This window comes from Polypterus senegalus, chromosome 8, assembly GCF_016835505.1.
Source record: "Polypterus senegalus isolate Bchr_013 chromosome 8, ASM1683550v1, whole genome shotgun sequence".
In the NCBI taxonomy this organism is placed as follows: Eukaryota; Metazoa; Chordata; class Cladistia; order Polypteriformes; family Polypteridae; genus Polypterus; species Polypterus senegalus.
In genome coordinates, this window is record NC_053161.1 from 9,573,706 (window position 1) to 9,597,838 (window position 24,133).

At 37.3% G+C, this 24,133-nt stretch overlaps 1 protein-coding gene across 2 annotated transcripts in view; it reads left to right on the forward strand.

Moving 5' to 3' along the window:
• Nucleotides 1-24,133, forward strand: part of ahnak (AHNAK nucleoprotein) — a 71,272-nt gene that overhangs the window by 5,874 nt on the left and 41,265 nt on the right. The window contains exon 2 of one of the 2 annotated variants that reach the window (XM_039760700.1): nt 18,170-18,317. The exons of the other annotated variant lie outside the window; for it this stretch is intronic. The gene's annotated coding sequence lies outside the window, so the exon portion shown is untranslated. The remainder of the gene's footprint in view (nt 1-18,169; nt 18,318-24,133) is intronic. 2 annotated transcript variants of the gene reach the window in all.

Sequence of the window (24,133 nt, forward strand, 5' to 3'; positions counted from 1 at the left end):
CAGGTTATTTCTTGCCTGTTTCCTGGTGTTCCCAGCTCTGAATATACATATTATACCTACATTGTAGGTGAAAAAGTGTCTTTATTTTACTGTTGGCTTCAGCTATGATTTCACATGTGTGCATCCGCTTTGTATGTGTAGGTTTCTGCTATACAGGTCCAGACTGGCCTTGTTAATTGTTAGCATGTTATACCATTTTTAATATGTTCACTCCCCTTTCTTTATGTACCAAAGAAGAGCAACATTCTGTCATCTCTTTTTTGTGATATAAATATCAATGAAGAACACAACTCCATTGTTGATTTTCAGCATGATATTGAAGCAACATTTTGCCTTAGTGAAGTGTCTACAAACAGACAGAAAATCTCAATGATAGTCATACAAGTGTAACAGATAAGCAATGAACAGGTTGCAGTGCCCACAACATAGTTCAGATAAACAGATGAACTAAGTATGTTAATATCTAAAGAGACTATGTTGACATGCTTTCCTAAATATATCACAAATATATAATTTAATCAATTAATTCATCTGTCAAAGTATATCATATTTTTAGTAGCTATTTTATGACTTGAGTATTTCCTGTTTTACTCCCTCTATCTAGGCCTCTTGCCTTTTATGTTATTCCTCCTCTGTGTACACCTTGATGTCTAGTAATCAGCACTCTCCAGTGAAATGTGCCACTGAGGGTCAGTACTGTGTGTGTGTACACTCTCTCTCTCTCTCTCTCTTCATATATATCTATTCTATATATATATATATATATATATATATATGAGAGTATTTTATTTTAAATTCACGAGTCGAGACAGCATATTAATTTAAGTTGCTAATATGTGGCGTAGTGTTGCAACAATGAGGCAGTAAGGCATCAAAATATCACAGCAGTTGAGTTCAGTCAATCTAATTCATGCTGTTCAGATCCACAGTAGTACACACACACAGGCATTATTGAATCTTTTTTCTTTCTTTGGTTTCTTTGTACAGAATATAGAAAAATAGATCAAGTTGTTATTGATTAAGCTGCTCAGCAGTTGAACACAGGCAGTGGAAGTGCAATGCATAGTGACACAGCTGTTTTCTATTTCTATTTTTTAATCTTGAAAACTAGACAGAATGCTTTCATGGCACTAAATGATTCAAGGCAAGTAAAGAGTACTATAACAGACATTTTAAATAGAGAAGAAAAAGTGTGTGGCCCAAGGGCAGTATTGTGGCTCATTTAATAATGTGTGAAGTAGCAGACGGCAAATCACGTATTCAGGATTTATATTCTCCATCTTGTAATTTGCTTCTGATTTATAGTCTCAGGAGTTTGAAAATATTGCTGGTTTGTTAAGGATTGCCAAAGCTACCACTACCCCTAACCATATCTGGCGTAATTGACAAAAGCTGGCAAAGAACAGCAGGAATAATTTCAATTGCTTGTAATTATTTGTGACCCTAATAAGGTGAATCTTTGAGTCCCTTGCTTTGGCTTAAAGAAGACGTCTCATTCTAAAAAGAGAATAGAAAGTTATGAGGCATTATGGACACTGGTTAGATTTACTTCCCAGTGGAAGTTGACTGAATGCTAAAACACAGGTTATATCTTGATTCGTTAGCAGTTAGCACTTGATGCCATTATCATGCTGCGGGTGGTGCACTGGCATGGTGATTGTGGATCCGGATGTGGCAGTATTGTCTCTGCAAGGTGTGTATGTTTTTTGGGGGTGGGGTTGGCATTTGAGCTGCACAGCAACCGCTACCATCCACCACAAACAGTTTTGCTTGACCCTGATAACAATTTACCAAGTTACTGTTTCCTGTGCTGCCATCAAGAATGCTACCTCGCATGTGCTTTTTCACAATACGATTTAGCTTGAAGTTCAGTTTATAAAACTTTTCTTGTTAATGAATTATTATTTTTTTTTTTTTTACCGTGTTCATTTTTATGCTGTCTCAGATAGAGGATTTTTTGTAGTCTGGATTTTCAGAAATGGCTATAGTGGCATATATACATTTTACACGTATTTCATTTGCAGAATTAGGTTGGTCAGCTGAAAGTGGGCACAGCAGAATGTCCAGTGTTATAACCAATAGATGGAAAATGGTTAGATGTTTGCTTTTGTAAGAAAAAGATACGATCAGCTCTGTACTTTTATCTAGGAAAAAAACCCAGATAATTAAAAGACCTGTTTGGGCTACATGCCTACATCTGACAGCATACTGAGAAGCATTTCGATGGTGTTGCAACGCACATGAAATGGAACCTCCCTACACCTTGTTTCTTGTTTCAGCTTTTATACCTTCCAGGGTTAGCATGAGTCTGTTTTTACTTGCTGCGACTTGACTGATGTACTGAGTGTTGCAATTAAGATTATTTTAATAAGCAAGGAATTTGTCTTGAATTGTAAAAGAATAAGTGGAAACTGTGTGATCATGGTCTGCGGCTAGATTGCATTAACAAAAGAACAGTCTTTAATGATGATTAACTGAACAGCATACATTTTTTGTCAATATAAACTGGGAGGTAGAGGAGGGAATGTTAAAGAAACAAAACCAAACACTTGTATGTGAGGAGGTGTGCACACTGTGTACGTTTTGTGCTGGTTGTGTTCGAGCTTAAGTCTTTACTCATTAGTGAAGAGCAACTTGCCTAGTGACATAAGTCTTTATTTAATTACACAGATACTTTTTTTACAGAAACATGTATTTAATTATCAGTCATATAGTACATTGAATTATGAGTGCCATAAGAACTATTTGCAGTAGAAAGCCAAGCTTTGGTAATTCAGTTTCTTCTAAGTGGCGCAATGCCATTTTAAGTAGCTTATTTAGAATCACATAGTGAACCAGTAGAATATGAACTTCCAGCTTCCTAAAGATGACACCTGCCTGCATATATGAGTATCAGTAGTGATCAGGAGTGCTGGAGTGATAACAATGATATGGGACTGAACCTGTAATATAATTTCAGTCTCTAGGAATGCTCACCTCTGGGTTAAGGACAGAAAGCATAGGAGGAATATTTGCTTGTGTGACATGGGAAGAGGTAAACCAGCATGTGTCATTACTATATTTTTCTTTGAGGTCTTTATGAAGTCATCCTCTGGAGCTACATTTAGAGAAATGCAAATAACTTACTTGTGTGCCTGGTTTTCCCATATACATTGGTAGTAAAATATCTACAGTCTCTAGCTTTATGTTTTTTATGCATGTTCATTTAATGTTGTTTCTTTCTAATTTGCATGTTTCTTCCAAAGCATTCACTGTGATACTCCTTTGCACAGTAGAGAAGCGGTTAGCAGTACTGCCTTACAGCTCTAGGTGCCTGGATTTGATCATTAGCCCGCTTGCTCTCTGGGTGGAGCTGGATATTTTCACCAGGTCTTCAGATTTCTGTCCACATTTCAGAACATTTTACATTAAATGAACACTCTAAATTTTCCCTATGTGACTAAGCATGCCCTGCTATGTATCAGTGCCCCTTCTGGAGTTATTTGTGTGCAATGAGTTTTAGCTTCTGAGGACCCATTATTGAAAAAAAAAAATAAGTTTGAGAAATAGAAATGTAAAAGGAAGTGGTCTTCCAGATATTATTTGGAAAGGTTATTAGGGCTTTGTACATTGTGTATTTGTTGTTGAATTGCTGCATGTAATCAGTCATACCAAACGTATTTTAAAAAAATACTCTTTCTTAGACTTAAACAGCTGACATCAACATGCAAAATGCACAGTGCATTATAATACATAATCAAAAGTATAGTACATATAGTACATAATCAAAAGATACAGGCTGTTTGATAACATTACTGTAGAAACTTGGAAGAATACTATAGATAGATAGATAGATAGATAGATACTTTATTAATCCCAAGGGGAAATTCACATACTACATTGTACATAATACAAAATGCAGGTGGTTTGATAAGATTACTGTAAGACTCTTTCCAAGGTACATTGATAAATGTTTTTTTCTAAAAATTAAATAAATGTTCTCTTCAAGTGAATTCTGCCTGTGATAGTTTAACTTGTTCAAATAATAAAATAAAGCATGTGTGTCTGCAACACACCTAAGATATGCTGGGAAGATAACAAAACAAAAATTCAAACATTTTTATGTAAATACTTTTACAAGTTGTTGGTGAAAGTCTCCAGAAGACATTGGTAGAGGAGACAATGCAGAAAATATAAACAGAACAAAGGAGCAGAACAATTCCCTAGGAGTGTGCCAAGTACGTACTCAGACACACATCTGTGGAGTCCTGGGACAGTGTACTTCATTGCAAGTTTAGTCTGCTGTATATGAGCTGGTATGTGGGAGGAACAGCCTTGCTAGAGTTTACAAGTGCTGCTAGTGTCCCCAGAAATATACGTATAGGCATTGTTAAGTCAGGCACACTAACCAAAAGCCACGTCATTAACCAAATCATTATTTAAAAATTGCGTTGCTAATGTGCTAAGCAATTTTGAGAAGCTTGGCTTGTTAAATATGCAAGGAAACCAAAAGATATTAAAATTTATATTTGCATATGAAGAAAAAAGTTTTACAAAACTTTCAATGGCATAATGTTTCATAATGATTAAACTGTTCAATGGAGTATAAAAGTTACAGAATTCAGCTACACTTAGAAGAGTAATAGAATTCTGTCACAGAGACAGAAAATTGAAGAATAAAGTCACGGCGATTCTGTAATACTGTGTTATATAACTTAATGCTATACACCACCAAATCTATGGGTTTCTGCCTGCAACTCTCACGAAATACCTTTTTTGTGAACAAGAACACAATGGCTTCTTGACCTTAGTGTGCATGTACAACATTATACAGACAATTCTGGGAATGCTGAGACATAGTGATACCCGGCAGATACTGTATCTGTACATGTTTATAAATAAGCATGAAGGACAATATTTAAAGAGGGACAACGTGTATTGGAATCACTCTTGGAAATGAGCTGGGAAGCACATGAAGACTAAGTACTGGTTAGGTACAACAGCTTCCTTAAACTCTCATTTAAATTAGTGAAACATTTAAGGTGCTTAATGAACTAGCAGGGGAAGTAACTTAAAGCAACGCTCAGAGACAACCAGGTAGAATTAGACTCAGATATAACAGATTTCCAACCAGTAGAGACAAGTAAATTAAAAGTACGTTTTGGAATATTCTGATGGTTATGATGAGCAATGATTTGTTACATTTTCAAACTGATGGAATTTAGCTGTACATAATTTAATTGAAAGAATAAACTTATACTTTTGGCAAAAACAATTATATTCATTTTGAACCATGCACATGAATGATGACATAATACAATCCTAGAAGCTTCCTGATTATTTGAAAACTCAATAAAAAAATCTTTATAAGGTAGGGCAATGCACATTTTCATTCACCACATTTGATATAGTTTTCAAGAACTGTTCATTTATCATTTTTTCCAAATTTAAAGTTATCCATGTCAGATGTACTCACACTGATAAAGGTCTACAATTTTGTACAGCTATAGACAGGAAGAAAAGGGATAAATCTGCTCTTTTATGATCAAATCTGTAGATGGCAACCACACGAATACATTTATTTAAAGAAAATTCCTCAGTTGCTCTACAGAGCCTCAGTTGTGTTACTGAACAAGCAGCCCCTCTTGCCTTTTTATCTGCCTAGACTTAGATATGTGACCAGTTGACTCAGTTTTGCCACATACACATTGTTTTAGAACTGTTTCAGTATATTTCTCTTTATATTTTGTCGATTTTTAAAGTATCAGTGTAACAAATTGTAATTCATTATACAATAATGACCATTTATCAAGTGCACCATCTAACAGTGATATTCAAAGCCCTCTTCTCCACCTTCAGTAGTTTCTTTTATTAATTCATTTGTATCACAAACAAAGATAAAGGTACATACATTTGCTGCACCTACAGCTTAAGCATGTGTGGTAGAAGGGCGGTTTGTGTAACATATTTCAATTGTAGTGGAGTCAGCTTTCTATCACTTTATCAGCTACCTCTATTTTATATCATTTAGTCTATTCCTGTTATTAGCTAGTAAGATTAAATGCCACAAAGAGAGGAAGCTTTTTTGTAGAAGTGACTAAGAGACAAGGAGGACTATTTGTGTAAAATATGGTCAATATATTTAAAAATTACAACAATTGTTTTCCAAAAGAATGAATTAAAAATCAGTTGAATCAAATTCACTTAACAGAATATACTCTTTGGTCTATTTGTGATGAAAATGTTACTAGAGTGTCTGTCTGCTTTTACACCCACAGGCCTCTCATGCTTTCCTTGTTGTTTGTTTTTATTTGCCTGAGTTGAAGCGGCATTCAATAAATGACAGAAGTGTTTTCCATGTCACACAAGGAAGCATATGTCTGTAGGAAAGGGCCATGCACCTCAAAAAATGCACTTTAGAAGATCATACAAGAGAATGGCTAAGCCATGTGCTTTGGAAAAACAGCCATTAAGTAGAAGGCAACTTTGTTTTATATGCTATCGGTGTGTGCCCAGTACATTCAGTGCATGATTAAGAAATAAAACACCCACCACTACCACAGCTGTTCAGTTTGTCACGTAGTCCTAAATCTCACAGAGGTCGGCGAGTCAAGGAATTTTGAGTTCTTGTGATCATGCATCATCTTTCTGAAAGCTGAACTCTTACTGACAGCAAGGTGTTAAATGTAAGGTGAAATGTCGGGAGAGTATTGCACCTTGTGGCTACGTCTCTAATTTTGGGCTCCTATGACAGATAAAAATCTAGACTCCCTGAATGATTTTAACATTTGCAATTTCAGCAGGCCATCTCCACACCTACATTTAAACTTTTAGGTTCCTGCATTGGGGTTGTAATTGTGGTCTATTAATGTGCGAAGAACGTAATTTTGCTTAGGTGCCCCTCAAATGAAACACTGAATGTGTTAACTAGATATTGATGTCCTTAAACATTGTGGAATGGGAAAATATAAATGCAGGGCCACAGAAGAACTTTTTTATGCTGCAAAAAAATTAATAACAGTGGGTGAGCAGGGTCTAACCTGAAGCTGGAGAACTTCCTCTGCTTGGAGTGTTCACTTCGATATTCCATGTAATTACAATGAAGCGGGCAAACAGTCAGTAATTCGGGTGTACGGTATAGACACAACAGGCTAGAGGTGAATGAGTGGTAAGCCACCATTTTCTAGGAGGCATTCCTCCTTTCGTTATGTTGTTTATTTTATTTGTTGGATGGAACAGAATCTGATGTCTTTTCAAAAACATTACCCTTCTCAAAGAATCTAGTGAAAGGCGATTGCCTAAGCTGGAGTAGAAATGACTGAAGGCTAGGAGGTCTAAGCTGGGCTGTGGGCCATAGGCCATGTGTTTGTAAATTCCAGCAGGGGATCCAGTTACAGTCCTCTGCAGTGAACACTTTAGATAGCGCCTTAATGGAATCACACAAACAGACATGCAGCCAAGCCAGATTTGGACAGGCAGCCCCTTGGGAAATGTGGCCAAAATTATGCGTGGAACTTTTGTTCACTATGAGACCCTTGTAGAATTATTTATTTTCCATCAGTGTTACTGGGAACTAGGAAGGTTGCATGCTTGGGTTATGGGGGGGCGGGGGGCATGGTGAATGTATGATTTAATGCCAGTATTGAATATCAAGCTGAGGAACACAGGAAAAACCTGGAAAGGACTGCACTGTGTTTTGATTATTGCCCAAACTGCTGGCCTCTAAATGTGAGCTGCAGAAGGTGGATCTGAATGCTATTTAGGTCCTCCATATGTGATTTTTTTGCAGATGCCCAGTTTGTCCAGCTGTGAGACTCCTCTAAGTTTTAATTATTTTAGCTATACACTGAAAACCATGTTCCTCATATTTACTCAGTCCTCAAATGGGCAGGAAGAAGATCTTGGTGCGCTGACATAAAATGCAATATGATCAATTTTCCTGTCAGATACAGTAACTAGGGCTATTGTGCTTTATGTTTTCAGGATTATGTGTTTAAAAGCAAAGCAGGAGTTGCCAAGCACTTGGAACAGAGGCCCTTTCAGCAGGCAGCTGATATGCTGATCTGGCTTTTGTCGCTAAACAGCGGTGTAAACAGCACACCTTCTGTCCACTGTGTGAATCTTCACCACACTCTCCCTAATAAACAAATGCATGTGTAATTGAAGCAGGATGACAAAGCAAACAATCTTCAAGTTGTTCACTTAAATATAGAACATGTTCTCTGCATACAGAAGCACTATTTAAAATTAGGACAGCTATTAAGCTAACTTTAATTTCTAAGTACGTTACTATATATCAGTTTGAGTTGAGGAGGATCCAAAGATGATCCCAGGCAGCTGCAAGAGAGGATCATTTTCAGCCTAACAGCACTCTGGGCATACAGCTAAGTGTATGTAAGTGTATACTATATATATAAATATAAAAGAGAGATAAGGTAATCAAAACTAGGATAGTCGTTCACGCCCACTACACTTCATCCCCACCCTTACACTCACAACCACAACATGGACACAATATGCAAGAGACGTATTTTCTATCGCATGGTTGGCCCAGATAGTTGGTACCTGTTGGGTGGTGCCTTCAGTGAAACAGAACACAGCTGAATGTTGACCATGGTTACAAATTATTTATTAATTTGATTTGACTAAATGCTTTATCTATCTGTTCACACACAGCAAAGAGTGCAGCCAACCAGCTCCTTTGTATTTCTCCTTTTGCCTATTACTCAGACTTAATAAAAAGAGAAAATATTTGCAAATCTAAACATCAAATAATCTTACCAGGCTAGTTGTTTTTTTCAAATCCATTACTAGATTCTGTATTGGAAGGGGAAAAAAGAAACATCTTATATAAGGAGACCATTGAGCAAGTGAGGCAGGGCTGGGTTGCATGTGGCAGGGTGTAGTGGTTGATTGTATCTCTATTTGCTTTTGATACTGAGTCCACACTTAAGTGGAACCTAGTCTCCATTACTTATCTGCTAATGAGGAATAACAAAGAAAGTGATATTCTGAATGGGCTAGGAGGGATAACTAACATAAAGGAACATGAATCAGTACTGTTTTTCAATCAGTGTATTATTAAGCATTTATATGCATTCACATAATCACAAATCAAGTCAAGTCAGGTTGGGGAGCATGCACTGGTACTGCCCATTCCCGCACCCACCATACAACGAAATAGTTCAGGATCCCGGTTGACAACCCCCTAGGCAGACATGTGGTCCAGTCCCACTCACCGGAAATGACCATCTATCTGCCACAGCCAGGTGTTATGTGGGTGTCCTCTTGGCCTGGTCCAGCTGCTCGGCCCTCAGCAATGAGGATCCTATGAGCTGGATCACCCTCTGGGAATCGCGCCACATGGCCGTAGTGCTGTAACTGATGCTCCCTCATTGGTCTTATACTATCAAATTCTTGATTTTAGAGAACCTTTACCAAATTTTTATTATGTAATAACTTTACATCAAAGGAGCAGAAAATAAGGGTGATGCTTTATGTTTCTCCCAATATAGTCACACATACACCATCTGTTCCCTCAAGGTCTTAAGAGCACACTTAGTCGTGATAAAGCATTTACTGTGTATTCGTCAAGAGTTAGATATAGTGCATCACACAGCTGCATGAGCTCTCTTTTAAATAAGAGGTGCACAGCTCCGAGGGAAGTCAAACTTGAAAAGATTAATTCAGGTCCATTGATGAACAGGGTATTTTTTTGTGGATAAAAAAATTAATCAAATGGCTGCCACCTCCTGGGTTTAAGTGTAATGTGCCAGTAGTCTTCTGTAGTGTCATTACAGAGTCAGGTTTGCAGAAAGACCGTTTTGTTTCTTTGTATTCACAAAGGATCTGACATGCAGTCTCGTAGGTGGGCAGTGGATTGTAGGGTTTAAGGTAGCATTCTCCACCTAGCAGGAAAAGCTGTAGAATAGGAAATACCAAATATCCACCCTTAGCATTTCATCCTGAACTGCATTACTTTGTTCTACATATAACACACTTCATGATGAACAACATGTTATTCAATTAGATATGAAAGCACATTACAGACATTAAGTGATTGGCTCAGGGTCATAATGTGAGGCAAATCGCAATCAGAACCTATAAACATGCACTGTAAAGTGTACATCCTTAACTGTAAGGCCATATAACTTTGTACTGTATAACAATACAGTAATGCGCACCTTTCCTTCATTTTCCAATACCTTACAGCCAACTTGATGCAAATTGGTTTCTGTAGTAAGTTCAGTTGTTCTCATCTGTGAAAAGAATGGTTAACTTAGTCAAAACGTCTTTATTTTGGCATCAAGAATGGGCGTTGGCTTTTATGAAAGAAGAAGGAATTCAGTTTCATTTCTGCCACCCATTCTTTCCTCTGTCAAACAATGCAGTAGTTTAAAAAAAAAGGCAGATGCAAAGTATCTAGTTGTATAGCAATTGGGCTAGTATAAAGCAGCAAGATTTCTCACATTGGGAAAATAAAGCAGTTAGGGTGCCCAGTAGAGGCTGTCCAGTTCTAAGCCCAGCTGTCTGATTTGTATCTGTTTCTATAGTAATGGTGGCTGCATTCATCTTGCCAATAGGTACTATACGTAGACCAAAAATGAGATAAGACCTTTTGCTCATTAAGTAACCAGTACTTTAAAATAGGTTTATTGTAAATTTAATTATACCGGTTATTCACATTACCATAGCAATTCAAAATATATGTTATTGTGGATATATTTAATATATGTACCTTTAAATTTTGTAATTAACAATTAGACATGCATTTTGAGCTGCATATGAAGATGTGAGTGGAAGTTAGAAAACAAAAGAAAAGTCAGAATTGCATTTTAGGAATTGAGAGTTTAATTGAGAAATTATTGGCTCGTGTCAGCTGATGTTATGTTTGTAAGGGACTCCAAGCTGATAGTAATGGATGCAATAGAAATTGTATGTCTGAAGACTGTTCTGATCAGTCTGATTCTGAAAATGTAATCTCTAAATCTGCTGAACAGTAAATTTGGAAAATCATCAGCATCAGTTGCTCCTTTGCTAATCAAATGAGTGTGAATTACAGAAGCAGTTGTTTTTCAAAACTGCCTGAATATTTTAGGAATACTGTTTGAAAGCTTTATTTATTTATTTATTTCTCTTAATAGTTAACACATGTTTACTTCTGAAACACTGCTGGGGCATTGCTCATAAATGAGTAGAGTGTTGCATTTTGGGACTATGCAGAGTACATTTTTGTTCCAGATCTACAATATTATCACTGGTGTTCATTTCATTAATTTTATAATTCTGGTTATTAAGGTACAGTATTTAAGGCAGCACTATTTTGCAAAACAGGAAGCAACCTTAGCTGGTGTGCCAGACACATACACTATCTCACAACAAATCCATTTAGAATAACCATGGCGTCAATTTAAATCTTTAGGATGGACCTTGAAACCAGAGAACAAGTGGAGCTCTGTCCTTTCCATGTTTTTGGGGTTTGATACAACGCATAGAGCCAAACAGATTGGTATAACTTCATTATCTAAATGTTATGGGATGTTATACAATATGATTGTGCTATAACATGTAAAGAGGAGACAAAATGTCAAAGTTGTGGGGCATTGCCCTGGTGACTCTGTATAATTTAAAGAAGAAGGTAATGAAAATACACAGCAAGTTGTGTCAGATGGGAGCTCAGAACTGAATTGAACTCAGAATTACATATGGGTTCCAGGCAGAAAGGATTGGGTCCAGGCAGGTGGTTAACAGAAGTGACCTCAGTGGTGGAATGGCTACATTCTCCAGGTGGAGGACAAGAGAAGGCATTAGTATGCAGCACCAACCCATAGTTTGGCAGGTAATTACCCTCACCAGAGCCATTAAGCTGTATTCCATGCGCATGCACATGACAAACAAAATAAGCATGCTTATGTTAAATATCTTGTAGATGCTCATAAAATAAATTACAATCAGCAGTAGTGTAAAAATACATTAATATACATTTTACAGTTACATTCATAACTGTATTATATTTAAATTGTTTAGCTCATTTTTACTATTTGTGGTTGCTTGGTTTGTAAACTTTCTAACAAAACTTGCTGTCACTAATGAATAATGAACAGAGGATCAACAGTCAGTTAGTAGGAACAGACGCGTGTACACTAATAGATGTGATGATGATGCTAGGAAATGAAGGCAGCCATGTGTAATGATGATACAGATAAAGACAAAGATATACTATGTACTTGGATTGGTTGAATGTTTATTGACACTGAGAAACCCAAAGTAGCTGCTGAATAACGCTTGCTAGAAAAAGAGGGCAGAGTGTGGCTTCTTGAAAGAAAGGGATATGCTGGGTGCGTAGATGTTATGTGGGACTGTCTGCTGTAAGCCACTTGGAAAAAATACCAAGGCATCTGGCTACTTTAGACCACTTTCAGGAAGTGCAGTGTTTATGAAGATGAGAACACAGCTGCTTAGAGTTCACTTGGGATAAACCATTGGAAAATTCATATTTGAAATGTAGTGGAGCATATTTGAAAAGAACACGTGCATTAATGTGCTGAATAAGCTCATTTGACCAAAGAAGTGAAGTTCCACTTTCATTTATTTGGGTTACTGTGCAAGCTGTGGCCATACAACAAGCTTATGGTCATGTAGAATGTGTATGTCTCCTAATGGCCTATTGCAGTTTTCCACATCAGAGTTTCTGGGAAATAAATAGTGAGGAAAAGAAAAAGCATCTGGGTATATTTGAGCATGAGTCAGACTTGAGAGTGTTAATTGACACTAACTAGTTGATAGGTTTATAAATTTGTATGGTCACTGTTTGTGCACACTGTCCAAGATGGGTTGAAATCTAAATAATCAATTCAGACCTCATTGCTAATGTTTGCAGTCCACCATGTAACATAATTGTCCCTGTTATGTGACATTTTGATATGGGCTTCGTAAAAATTGTGTTAATGTTTTTGAATGTGCCATCTGTTGGAATGACAGAGACATAGCAGCCGGACAGACAAACAGACACCTATCTTTCTATTAAGGTGGGTTATGGCCATGTGTATAGAGTGCAGTCAACCTATGATTTTGAGTTGAGTTTTAAAATGTAATGGACTAGCAAAGCTATGTCTTTTTGGGAGTCATCCAGATAAATGTGAAATTGTTCAGGTCATTTAAATGCATGTATGATGCAACTGCACAGTACCTGGAGAAAAATCCAACAAAGCCTTGGGGGAGAACATGGATGTGGCAGAGAGAGAGTGACCAGATGTAGTACCAGTGCTAATAACTGCAGAAGTGCATCAGTATGCCACTGTTGTGTAATAGTTCTGGCTTTCATCATGTTTTTGGAACATATAACTTGTAGGAGACAAATTAGAAAACACATTAAGTGTACCCTTCTTTTCTCAGAACAAGGTAGTAATGGTTAGGGTATTTATGGTTGCTAAGCAGATGAATGCCATCACTTTAGCCAAAGTCAAGGTTAATCATCTCTCTTTGGCTTGCTGAAAATGGACAAGCCCCTGCATCAATGAAAAACTAAAGGTGGCAAAGGCTGACAGATTTACCTTATTCTGGTTTAGACATAATTCAAAAGTTGGTCTAGAGATTCATTCACTGAATCTGTAATTGGAGTGGGGGGTATTTTTGAAAATGTTTTTAATTATCCTCTCTTCTGAAGTTGTTTTTGGCCATATGCTTTGATGTGTTCACTGCAGAGACAGTTAGAGGAGATGTTTTCTTGTTTATGAAGAGAAGCTGTCTGTTGGCTGTGGGAGATTCTAAAGTGTTCCTGTACCAGTAGGGAAAAAAGTAGCTGCCCTGTCTGTAGGTCTCTGGTGACTAAGCCCACTTCAGTTATAAGGAAGACAGTTAGGTGAGCAGGTGCAAGTGGTATCTTTACTAGGTTAAGGCCTTATTCCAAATTCCCTTTATACATTGCATGCCATCTGCTGAGGCAAGTAACTTTTTTAGGTTATTCCCAGGGTTATTACATGCTGGAATAATCATAAACTTTCCATTCCGGAAACCCCAAGCTTAGAAAACTTCTAAAACAAAATTGGCTCTGTTTAAAAGCCAGAGTGGTATCAGAAGGATGGGCTTTTAGCACAAACCCATCCTTTGTGGTGTCTGATATAACTTTATAACATAACATTTTCAGTCCACCTTAAACCAATTCAGTGTCACAGGGTGATGAAGCCTTTTTATAGACATGGGGTGTAAGGCACAAACCAGTTCTAGATGTTGTGATAGTCTATCATTGTCCACTAATGCAAACACCTTAATATTGTCATTGGGTGATTTAAGAATTGACTACTAATATAGCACTCACAGCTTTTTGGATATTGGAAGAATACTAGAGTACCTCAGGCAGATGTAGCTGCACTGGCCATACTGCCTATAGCTTGATATATACACGATTTTAACACACTATTAAAATTAGCCTGAGATGGCAAAGTGCTTTAAAGGTTAGCACAGCTGTTTCACAGCTCCATATTTCTGGGTTCAAATCTCATCCTGAACGTTGTTGTCTGTTTTGCAATCTGTATGTTTGTCTCATGTCTGTGTCTCCAGTTTTCATTGCCTGTCCAATGTGCAGGCTAAGATAACAAGTAGCTCTGAATTTGGCCTACTGTGATGGTGTGTGAGTGTGCTCTATAATGCACTTGTGTCCTGTTCAGTCTCAGTTCATGTCTTACGCGTGATTCTAATGGGATATGCTCTGTTGACCCTAAAGGGCTAATCATTTATTAAAAATGGACAAGTATATAAATGAATACATAGAATTGTGTGGTCCTAGCACTCATCATTTCCCACATGCCAGAAAAGCATGGTTGATTGGTGTGGGTCATTCTTGTTTTGAACAAAATCCAGACAAGAAAAAAAATCATATTTTGAAATACTTGATTCTGAATTGTGTGAGGAACTGCCATCTGCATTCTTTCATTTAGAACGTCAAGTTGTAATGTTGTGACTCTAATCACAGCAGGAAAAGAAACAGAGAATACAGAGAGCCCAGTGAGCAAGGGAGAAGTCAGGGTAGTCCTTAAGAAGAGCCCAACACCCTGCCTGCCAGCCTGACTAAAGCTGTAGACATGGTGCAAGAGGACAGGAAGCGGCATGCTCAGATAGAGAGAGAGCTGGATGTTTTTTGTGTGAATAAGAAGGTGACTCATTGCCATGGTAGAGTTGTGCACATCCTGTGAAGGAGGTTGTTGGCACTCTGCTGCTTTTAAAAAGGGATGTAGAATTGTTGCTGGTCTTCTGATTCTGGCCTCTAACTACCCCTCCCCCTCCTTCCCCATTTCTGGAATTCTTGGGCTTTTTCTTTGTATGTTTCATGTTGCTGCTGCCGATCTTTATCTTGCACCTCAAGTGCTGAAGCACAAGGGCACCATTACTCACTCAGATTTAGCATCCACCCTTTTAACACCAACAGGCTCACACACACACCCACCCCTCTACTGGAATGTTTTAGGCCCGTGAGAAAAATCTGCCTGTCGATTCCTCATCCCATTAAAAACAGAAGAAGAATTTAGTAGCTCAAAAGTTTTTTTTTTTTCCATGTAGTCTGCATAGGAAGTTAAAGTGCATATTTTTTTTTTTTCTTCATTTTTACTCTACTGCTAGTGGATATTGAAATGTACAAGCATCAGCCAACAATAACAGTTGCTGTACAGTACAGTGTATTTTATGCACATGGAGAAGGATTTTTTTTGGCCAACGTGGCTTTGCGGTAGATCACATTTTGAATTCCAGTATCTCCATAATGTGTGCAGAGCTTTATCGAGGCTGCTTTGTTTTTCTGAAATTGTGGCAAGAGATTGCTTTACACTCTGTCAATAGTGCCTAAAATTGTGCATTCATATGGCTGAATTCCCATTTTTTGTTGCTTTTATTTAATATTCCAAACGTAATCACAACATTTAAAATCTGATCATCCAAATTTTGTTCTATACCTGTGAGAAAACTATCTTTGTATTGCGCTTTATTAATGATGCTATTTTTGTGTTAGCATTTTCCTAAAATGTGTTTCAATTTGTTTGGTAATAATGCATCTCCCAACACAAAAGTGTACACACAAAGGAAGGGCTGACCAGGAAAAAACAGAGACGAACAAGGCAATATTTTTTCAGATCCTCAGAAACTCTGAAGCATGTTAGCTATGCCTTTCATTTTTACTCTCTCTCTTGTTTCATTCTAAACAGCTTATAATGCGACATTGCTCTTTTCCATCTCTAGTTACAGTGCCAGTAATTGCAAGTGTTTGCTTATATTTTGTAAGTAGTACAATTTTTGTAGTGATATCTACAAGAATTCTTCAATACAGGTAGAGTAAATTTTCTTCTTTTCCAGTTTAGTTTCTGTAGTGGATGAAGTACATTGGACAAGTATCATTTGTTATTTACAGAATTTTTTGCAAAGAATTGTATATAAAAATATGTGAAAAATCAGAAAAGGGGCTCAAAATTTAATCTGATTCCATCTACTCTTAAGTAGTTGTCTTCACTTTAAGGATAAGTGAGGAATTTTCTAAGTCAAAGTTATTTCTCCACAAACATGGTATATTTGCCATGCAAAATTGTGTTCTAAAATTGTTTGCTTTCTATAAATTTAAAAAAGTCATCTTGCCCGCACTTTACATTGGAGGCAATGGGGCATGGATGGGAAACTTCACTTTTCAAATAGGTTAATTTTTCAAAACAAGGCAGTTATCGAGCACTGATCTGCCTCTTGGGATTACACACACACATTGTAAAATATTTTATAACTTCATTGATTTAACAAAAATACCCAATATTATGAGATTCACCCATTTTAAAAGAAGACCAGCCATGCACGGTAGCTCAGCACATAGTCTTCTTGTGCAACAACCTTTCACACCCCTGGGGGTGATTTCATCCCAAAAGGCCAAATCACAATTTTGATTTACTTCCATATTTATGTGAGAATTGTACAAGCAAAAACAAAACTTATCCTTACCACAAGAGAAATAGTACCAGGAATATGCAATAAAATGAGTTGTTTCAGATGCCCTTTGTTGTAACAAATACGCCCTTGAAACACAGAAGTTGTGGAAAAATATTAGACTAATGCCTTGGCTCAAAAAATGGATGAATATGGTAAGCTTTTAATCTTTATCTCGATGCACCATACCCTGCATTGTAAAGCACCAATCTGGGCAAGATATTGTTTTTATATTTATAGAAAGCTTTTAAGTTTAGAACACAGTTTTGTGTGGCAAATGCATATATAACATGTTTGTGAAGAAATAACTTGAAGCTGAAAAATACTGAAATTATCCTTTAAGACAGGATCGTAGATCTTCCACTCATTTTAGTATTAGCACACTCTACTTAGATACCAGTATAACTATGGTAAAAATGTAATCCAATCATCTGAACTAAATACAGAGATGATATAATACTTGAGCTGGAAAGGAACAACAGGGGGTGTTTCCTGTGCTTCTATAGACAAAAACAACATTGCCAATGATGAGCTCTTGGTGTGTCTTTTATCAGTTATCACTTTTTTAATACGCACCTCTCCATGTGTACATAAAAGAAAAAAAATAAAGCAGTTAAAAAGCCCTTGACTTTCCATTCTTTACTCATTAGTGAGTGACACCCACATTAGACAAACCTTGCACAGTTTAAAAAAAGAAGCTTTCCATGGAAACCTGTATTATTTAATTTAAATCCAGCTGTTTCCTTTGCAGAAACCAGTCCAAACGATCAGATACACAAACACAAGCATTTTTGGTTTTTTTGCACTTTTGAAGACTCAGTTTATTTTCATTGTTAACCCCCAAATCAAAATCAATAAAAGTTCAGATGTGAAGAAAGCTAAAAAAAGGCATCTGATTTATTGTATTTGAAAACTCCGTTAACAAAAAGTGTTACAAAATGACATTTCTATCCAGACATTGCCAATTCATGTTAAGTTATCAATTATGAGCAAAATTTAAGTGTGACAATTAAGCAGAAGTATGTCAGTTTTTAATTTTGTAGGCTTACTATGAGTATTCCTTCATATACAATAATAATTTATTATTGGGTTCAAGTTATTTCCCCCCAGATGTGCAACATGCTATTAAAATTTTGGGAACAATTTTATTCCTTCAATGCGGCAGTTTTCTGTAGAAACCTGACCTCCACTCCACAGTACATACCCACACATTTATACAATGTCTCTCTGTTTCTAGGTTCTTGAAGGGAGACGAACAATTTTGTTTTATCATTTTTTGCTGCTTCAGTGGCGTGGGTGGCTCAGTGGATGAATCCAGCTTTTGACTAACAAGACATTTCTGGAACTGGTGATTGCTGAAAATGTTGTTGCTGTTTTTCAGGCAGGTCAGTGCTCTAAGTCCCTTTCATTCTGCTATAAACCATTAAAATCATAAAAAAGAATGCTGGGGGATTAATTGAGTTAATAGGGGGTGGAGCAGTGACTCAGCGGAGAAATATGCTAGGTCAGAAAAGCGTATTTATCCCTATCAGTATCTGCCTGCCTGGATGTTGCTGAAATAGAGAGTATAAATAGTCTGGGCTATAATTGTAGACTTCAGTGCAACAGTGCATTTTAATAACAGGCAACAGTGTTTTGCATATTTTTTTAATTGATATAATAAGTATGACTTTTTAGTGTTTACACCAGAGTCCTATAATCAAGAAAGGACTCCACACTATATTTACATTTGCAATACTGGCACCCTCTAAACAGGGGAATATAGCATTTCATTTATATTTTTCCATTCCGTGAATTACTGGCAAATTAATGCAGTGACTGTTAACAATCAATGAACTTTGGGGTGTGACAATTTCCCTAATTTAGGTCCCAGACAGTAAAGGTAAACCTTCTAGATCATTGACTACCTGGGCCTGATTATTTAAAATGTAGTGCCACCTAACAAAGCAAGTCTGATCCAGTTGAAGAAGGTGGAGAAAGCAGACAGGCAACAAAGAAGATGGGTGTGGCTACATTCTGTTTGCAGACCAGTTCTATTTATTTAATACCGTGAACTGTGCTGACTCGTTAAACTGAAGTAAACAGTTCCATTGCCATTTACTCCCCAATGCCCAACCTGTAGGCTATCAGGCTGAACAGAAATTAAAATGCTTGATCAAATTCTGGTGCAGGAAATTAACTCACTTTAGCCATAGTGTTCTTTAGACCCATTTCTGAAAGGAGTTAAATTACCTGTCACCAAGGCAGCTCTTCAAGGAAACAGCCTAGAGCAGAGTTGAGTACAAGGATTCAGAAACAAGTAAAGACCAAACACTATAGCATTCATTTTCAAACTATAAGGAAACTCTGCTATGTTGTACTATGCATTGGATAAAACCCAACAAGAATATTTTTCCCCTTTATTTTATGTATTTGGTTATTCATCATGCACTGCCATTTTGGAATGGTTGCTATAATGCCACATGTGTAAGTGTGCCTAATACCACACAGATGAACACATGAGGATGGTGGCTGTGTGCTCAGAAAGCATCTGCACTTTGTTTATAATAAAGGAGAGACTCTTAAGTTAAGAAAGTCACATTATTGAGTAATTTCTATTTGATTTTATTGGTTTTGTGTTTGTCTTGTATGAATTATGATGATTTTAACACAGCCCCACTGATATTGATCTCACTCTGGCCCTGACAACTTTCTTTTCCTGTTAAGAAGTTGTAACAGTTGATTCATGTAGCAAGGCTGAGAGAGCTACTGCTGCAAAGGAAAATGTGGATGCCAAGCTATGACAGCCAAATCTACAGCTGGCTAATATACCTCTTTTTTAACTGAGTGGCAGAATTGCCAGCTTTTTATCCCAATGCCCTAAGTTCATGTGTAACTTCTACCATTACAGAGAGGAGTATGAGAGAGCAGGAGAGCCATCATGGGTGACTGATTCCTCACCAGTGACAGAAGTTTACACTGCTTCACTTTGACCAACAACCAATAAGTCCTTCTTTTATCGAGCTGCAATTGTATTCTGTTTCTGTTAGTAACTCTCTCTCTCTACTACTGCACACACAAATCACATGCACAAAATAACATCTAGTGTCTTCTCCATGTCAAACACCCTTGACTGCTTTACATGTACAAGAAAATCTTGTGGCCCTAATGACATTACAGGCTACTTGTATCTCGGCTTAAGAAACTGTTTTCCCAACTCCAAAGACTACATGCAGAAGCATGAGAGATACCATTTATTTTCTAGAAAGTGACTTAATGAGCTGTTTCAAAGTTGCTGTTCAGTAAAAGCCATATTTAGGTAGGGCTGCCCCCTGGTGTTTACAGTATAATAAAATGTATTGGTAACCTTTTAGTTTAGATGCAAAACAAAAACAAACAAAAATGCATATGTTACTCGTTCACTCCTCCTTAACAATACAATACAATGCAATTTATTTTTTGTATAGCCCAAAATCACACAAGAAGTGCCGCACTGGGCTTTAACAGACCCTGCCTCTTGACAGCTTCCCTAGTCTTGACTCTCCAAGAAGACAAGAAAAAACTCCCAAAAAAACCCATGTAGGGAAAAAATGGAAGAAACCTTGGGAAAGGCAGTTCAAAGAGAGAACCCTTTCCAGGTAGGTTGGGCGTGCAGTGGGTGGCAAAAAGAAGGGGATCAATACAATACAGTACAATACACAGAACAGAACAAATCCTCAATACAGTATAAAAATAAAAATTTTAGAAGTACGGAGAAGAATTTAACAGTAGATGATATCACAAAATATGATTTGGATTTGTTTAGAGTCCTGGAGACCTCCATCAAGTTGCCTCCCCCATTTGGCCATTCCATGGCTGAAATAATGCTAATCCGATGAAAGAACCCCTTTTCCCACAATTCCTGCGATCCTCCATCAGGGATGACTTTATTTTAGGCAGGCAAAAAAACTTAGCAGGTAGGCCGTGGCACCAAGTGCCACATTTGAGTACGGAGAAGATAAACAGAATAGGTGACGGTTGGTATCCAATTATAACTATCATGATGCTTATGTTTAAGTGCTGATGACTAACAACAGAGATGCAGTCTGTACAGTTAATCAGCAGCTCTAGTCAGGATATGCTAAATTGAAGTAGTGAGTCTTCAGCCGGGATTTTGATGCTGAGACCGAAGGGACATTTCTTATAGTAGCAGGCAGACCATTGCACAGTTTAGGGGCCCTGTAACTAAAATCTCAACCTCCCACTGTTATTTTATTAATCCTTAGAATCATAAGCAGACCGGCATCTTGAGATCTTAATGTGCGCTCTGGTTTTTAAATCATAAGTTCAGACAAGTAAGCTGGGCCTTGGCCATTTAGTGCTTTATGTGTTAAAAGGAGGATTTTGAAATCTGGGCCCTAAACTTAACCGGGAGCCAGTGTAAGGATTTAAGAACTGGAGTTATGTGTTCATATTTTCTTGTTCTTGTCATAATTCTTGCAGCGGCATTTTGGAATAATTGGAGGCTGTATAAAGAACAGTTTGAACATCCAGTGAACACCGCATTGCAGTAGTCAATCCTACTAGAAATAAATGCATTAATTAATTTCTCAGAATCCTGTTTATTTAGAAAGCGCCTTAATTTCCCAACATTTTTAAGATGGAAGAAACATGATTTGGAAAACTTTGTAATATGCACTTTAAATGACATGCTAGAGTCAAAGATAACTCCTAGATTGCGGGCTGATTCAGTAAAATTACAAAAATTACAATAACAAAACCTTAACAAACACTTTTTTGGACATTCATAGCATCTGTATAACATCAGTAGATTTTTTTTCCATCTCTGTGCAGTATGTTAGATTGACTTGATGGTAAAATTGTCGATAAGGATTCACAGCTCTTATACTGAGTATGTAATATCAAGAGACATGTGTCCACGTTAAGCCACCTCAGAGCACTCCAAAGTGAAGTTTGGTTAGCAGGTGACATTGCAGAGATGAATAACCAGTTTACTGATGCTTTGTAACTGTCATGATGACCAAAGGATAAAAATGTTAAGGTCTTGTTACATAAGGGTAAATGAGTAATAAAGGCATTTTTGCAGTACCTAAACTAAAGTGTGACCAATGTATTAAAGTGCATAGTGTGGTGCACTCCTGTTTGTACCCTTTAGATAAACAATACACAGCCATTTGTTAGAACCCTGGAATTACTATACACATATTTATTATATGGGTGATCTACATTCAGTTTGTTTGAGTCAGTTAAAGAGGTGCTTCTTTCTCCCGATTTTTATGATCACTGGACTTTGTCGATATTACAGACAGAATTTCTTTAAGAACTCTAATTATTAGAGACTAAAATAAAACAGATGGCTGAATAATGAAAGTAATAAAGCTGTAGCATTGTTTGTTACTTCTGGCATTCCAATTTCATCCCAGTTTGCAACTTTACTGTTCTTCTACTCTGCCAGTGTCTGTAGCCTTGAAAATGGCAGTGCTCCCAGACCTCAGTGCCTGAAGACTGAGCAGTTTATAGAAAATAAGGCGTGTCTTGAAAGCATATTGTGTACTTGTCAGCATTCTGTGATTGGCAGAGTCCTAACCTTCTACCTATTCCTGCCACACTGTCTTTTGCCCTCTGCCCAACAGAGACTGCCCTCACCCTCTGGGATAACCTGGTTATTTGTAGTGGACATAATATATAAATCAGTTTTGTTAAATTTTGCATTTATAGTATGCCTTACAGTACTTCATTATGGTTTTCTGTGAGGAGCAAGATATTGCTTCCAAGGCAGTGGGCTGCACAGGCTTCTTATGGCCTACTGCCATTTTACAAGGTGTGCTTTTAATAGAAACATACAGGAAGTCAGAGTCTAGCTTGTGGTTTATAGCTCTTCAGAAAAAGGTGTCTTTAGTAGATCGTAAACACAACACCTAAATTTGTGTAGTTTATAGATCCTTTTAAAATACAAATAATGAAAACCAACATGTATTTGTAATATTATGGTGAATTAATGTATGCTACATTGTAACTTTCAGGGCTCATTGAACTTTCTGCCCTTAAAGAAATACTGGAATATAGTATACAGTATAGAGTAATGTATATACATCTTCTCTGATGTATGCAGTAGGTTAGCACACGTAATATGTATTAGTGTAATTTGGTAGCAATGATGTTACTCTGTGAACTCTTTAGTAATTACATGTAGTCATTCAGTAACACATACTGCAGGCGATTTCTTTTTTGCATAAACATTTTTTACTTCCGTCATTTCAGTGTGTACTAATTAACGGACAATATATTCCCAGTAGTCCCTAGCCACTAAAACTTTATAGTAGCTTCAGTATATATGGTGCTATATGCAGAGCTTTGTTGACGGCATCTTGACTGTAAAAAGGTATCTGTATTTTACACTGTGGACTGATCTACCAGTGAAGGTTTTGCGTAAAGCAGTCTGAGGGTGCATCACAGATTGAGCGTGCCCTTTTCTGTGGCTCCTCTGTAGTTAAACATTCATCTGTAACTTTGGAAACTCTGGCCTTGTCTTGGTTAGCAGGTAGCTTTTTAAAACTGTAAAACTGAGTAGAGCAATTCCTTTTAATTTAGTTTATGCGTCAGCCTTGCTTTCAGTATTGAACTAGAGGGTAAGTAAAATAGTCTATGATTACTTGGAATAAGCAGCCCTAGAATAAACACTGCATCAGCTCGGCTTGTTTGTGATATCAGACAGTTCTACCTGCACGTCTGAGCATGTTCTTAAAGAAAAGGTTTGAAATGTAGCCTGTCAGAACAAGAAAACCATTCCCTGCATTTTAATTAGTAGCTGAGTCGAATTGCATTTCGCAGTCTCTAACAGGGCCCCTTTATAGTATTATGAGGGTACAACATTCCAGGTCCCAGAATGAGGACAATAGATGTACAGAGTAAACAAGGATGGTGCAAATAAACACAGTGCTGAGAGTTTAAGTGACACATACTGTATAGCCATGACAGCCACTTTAAGTAAAAGTCGTACAAAGTAGATGTGTGAATAGGTGAGCATCCATTAGCCTTACACAGTGATACTGATCAATATACTGTAGGTAATATGTGGAGAGGTTCTGAGAGAGAAGAGTTTGGTAGACAGCACATTCTTATCCATGGACTCTGGTAATTACTCCGTTTTCATTGCAGTGCGTTTGCAAGGTCAGGCACTGTACTTTTAGTTGGCACTTTTATGAAAGGTTCATCTAGTTAT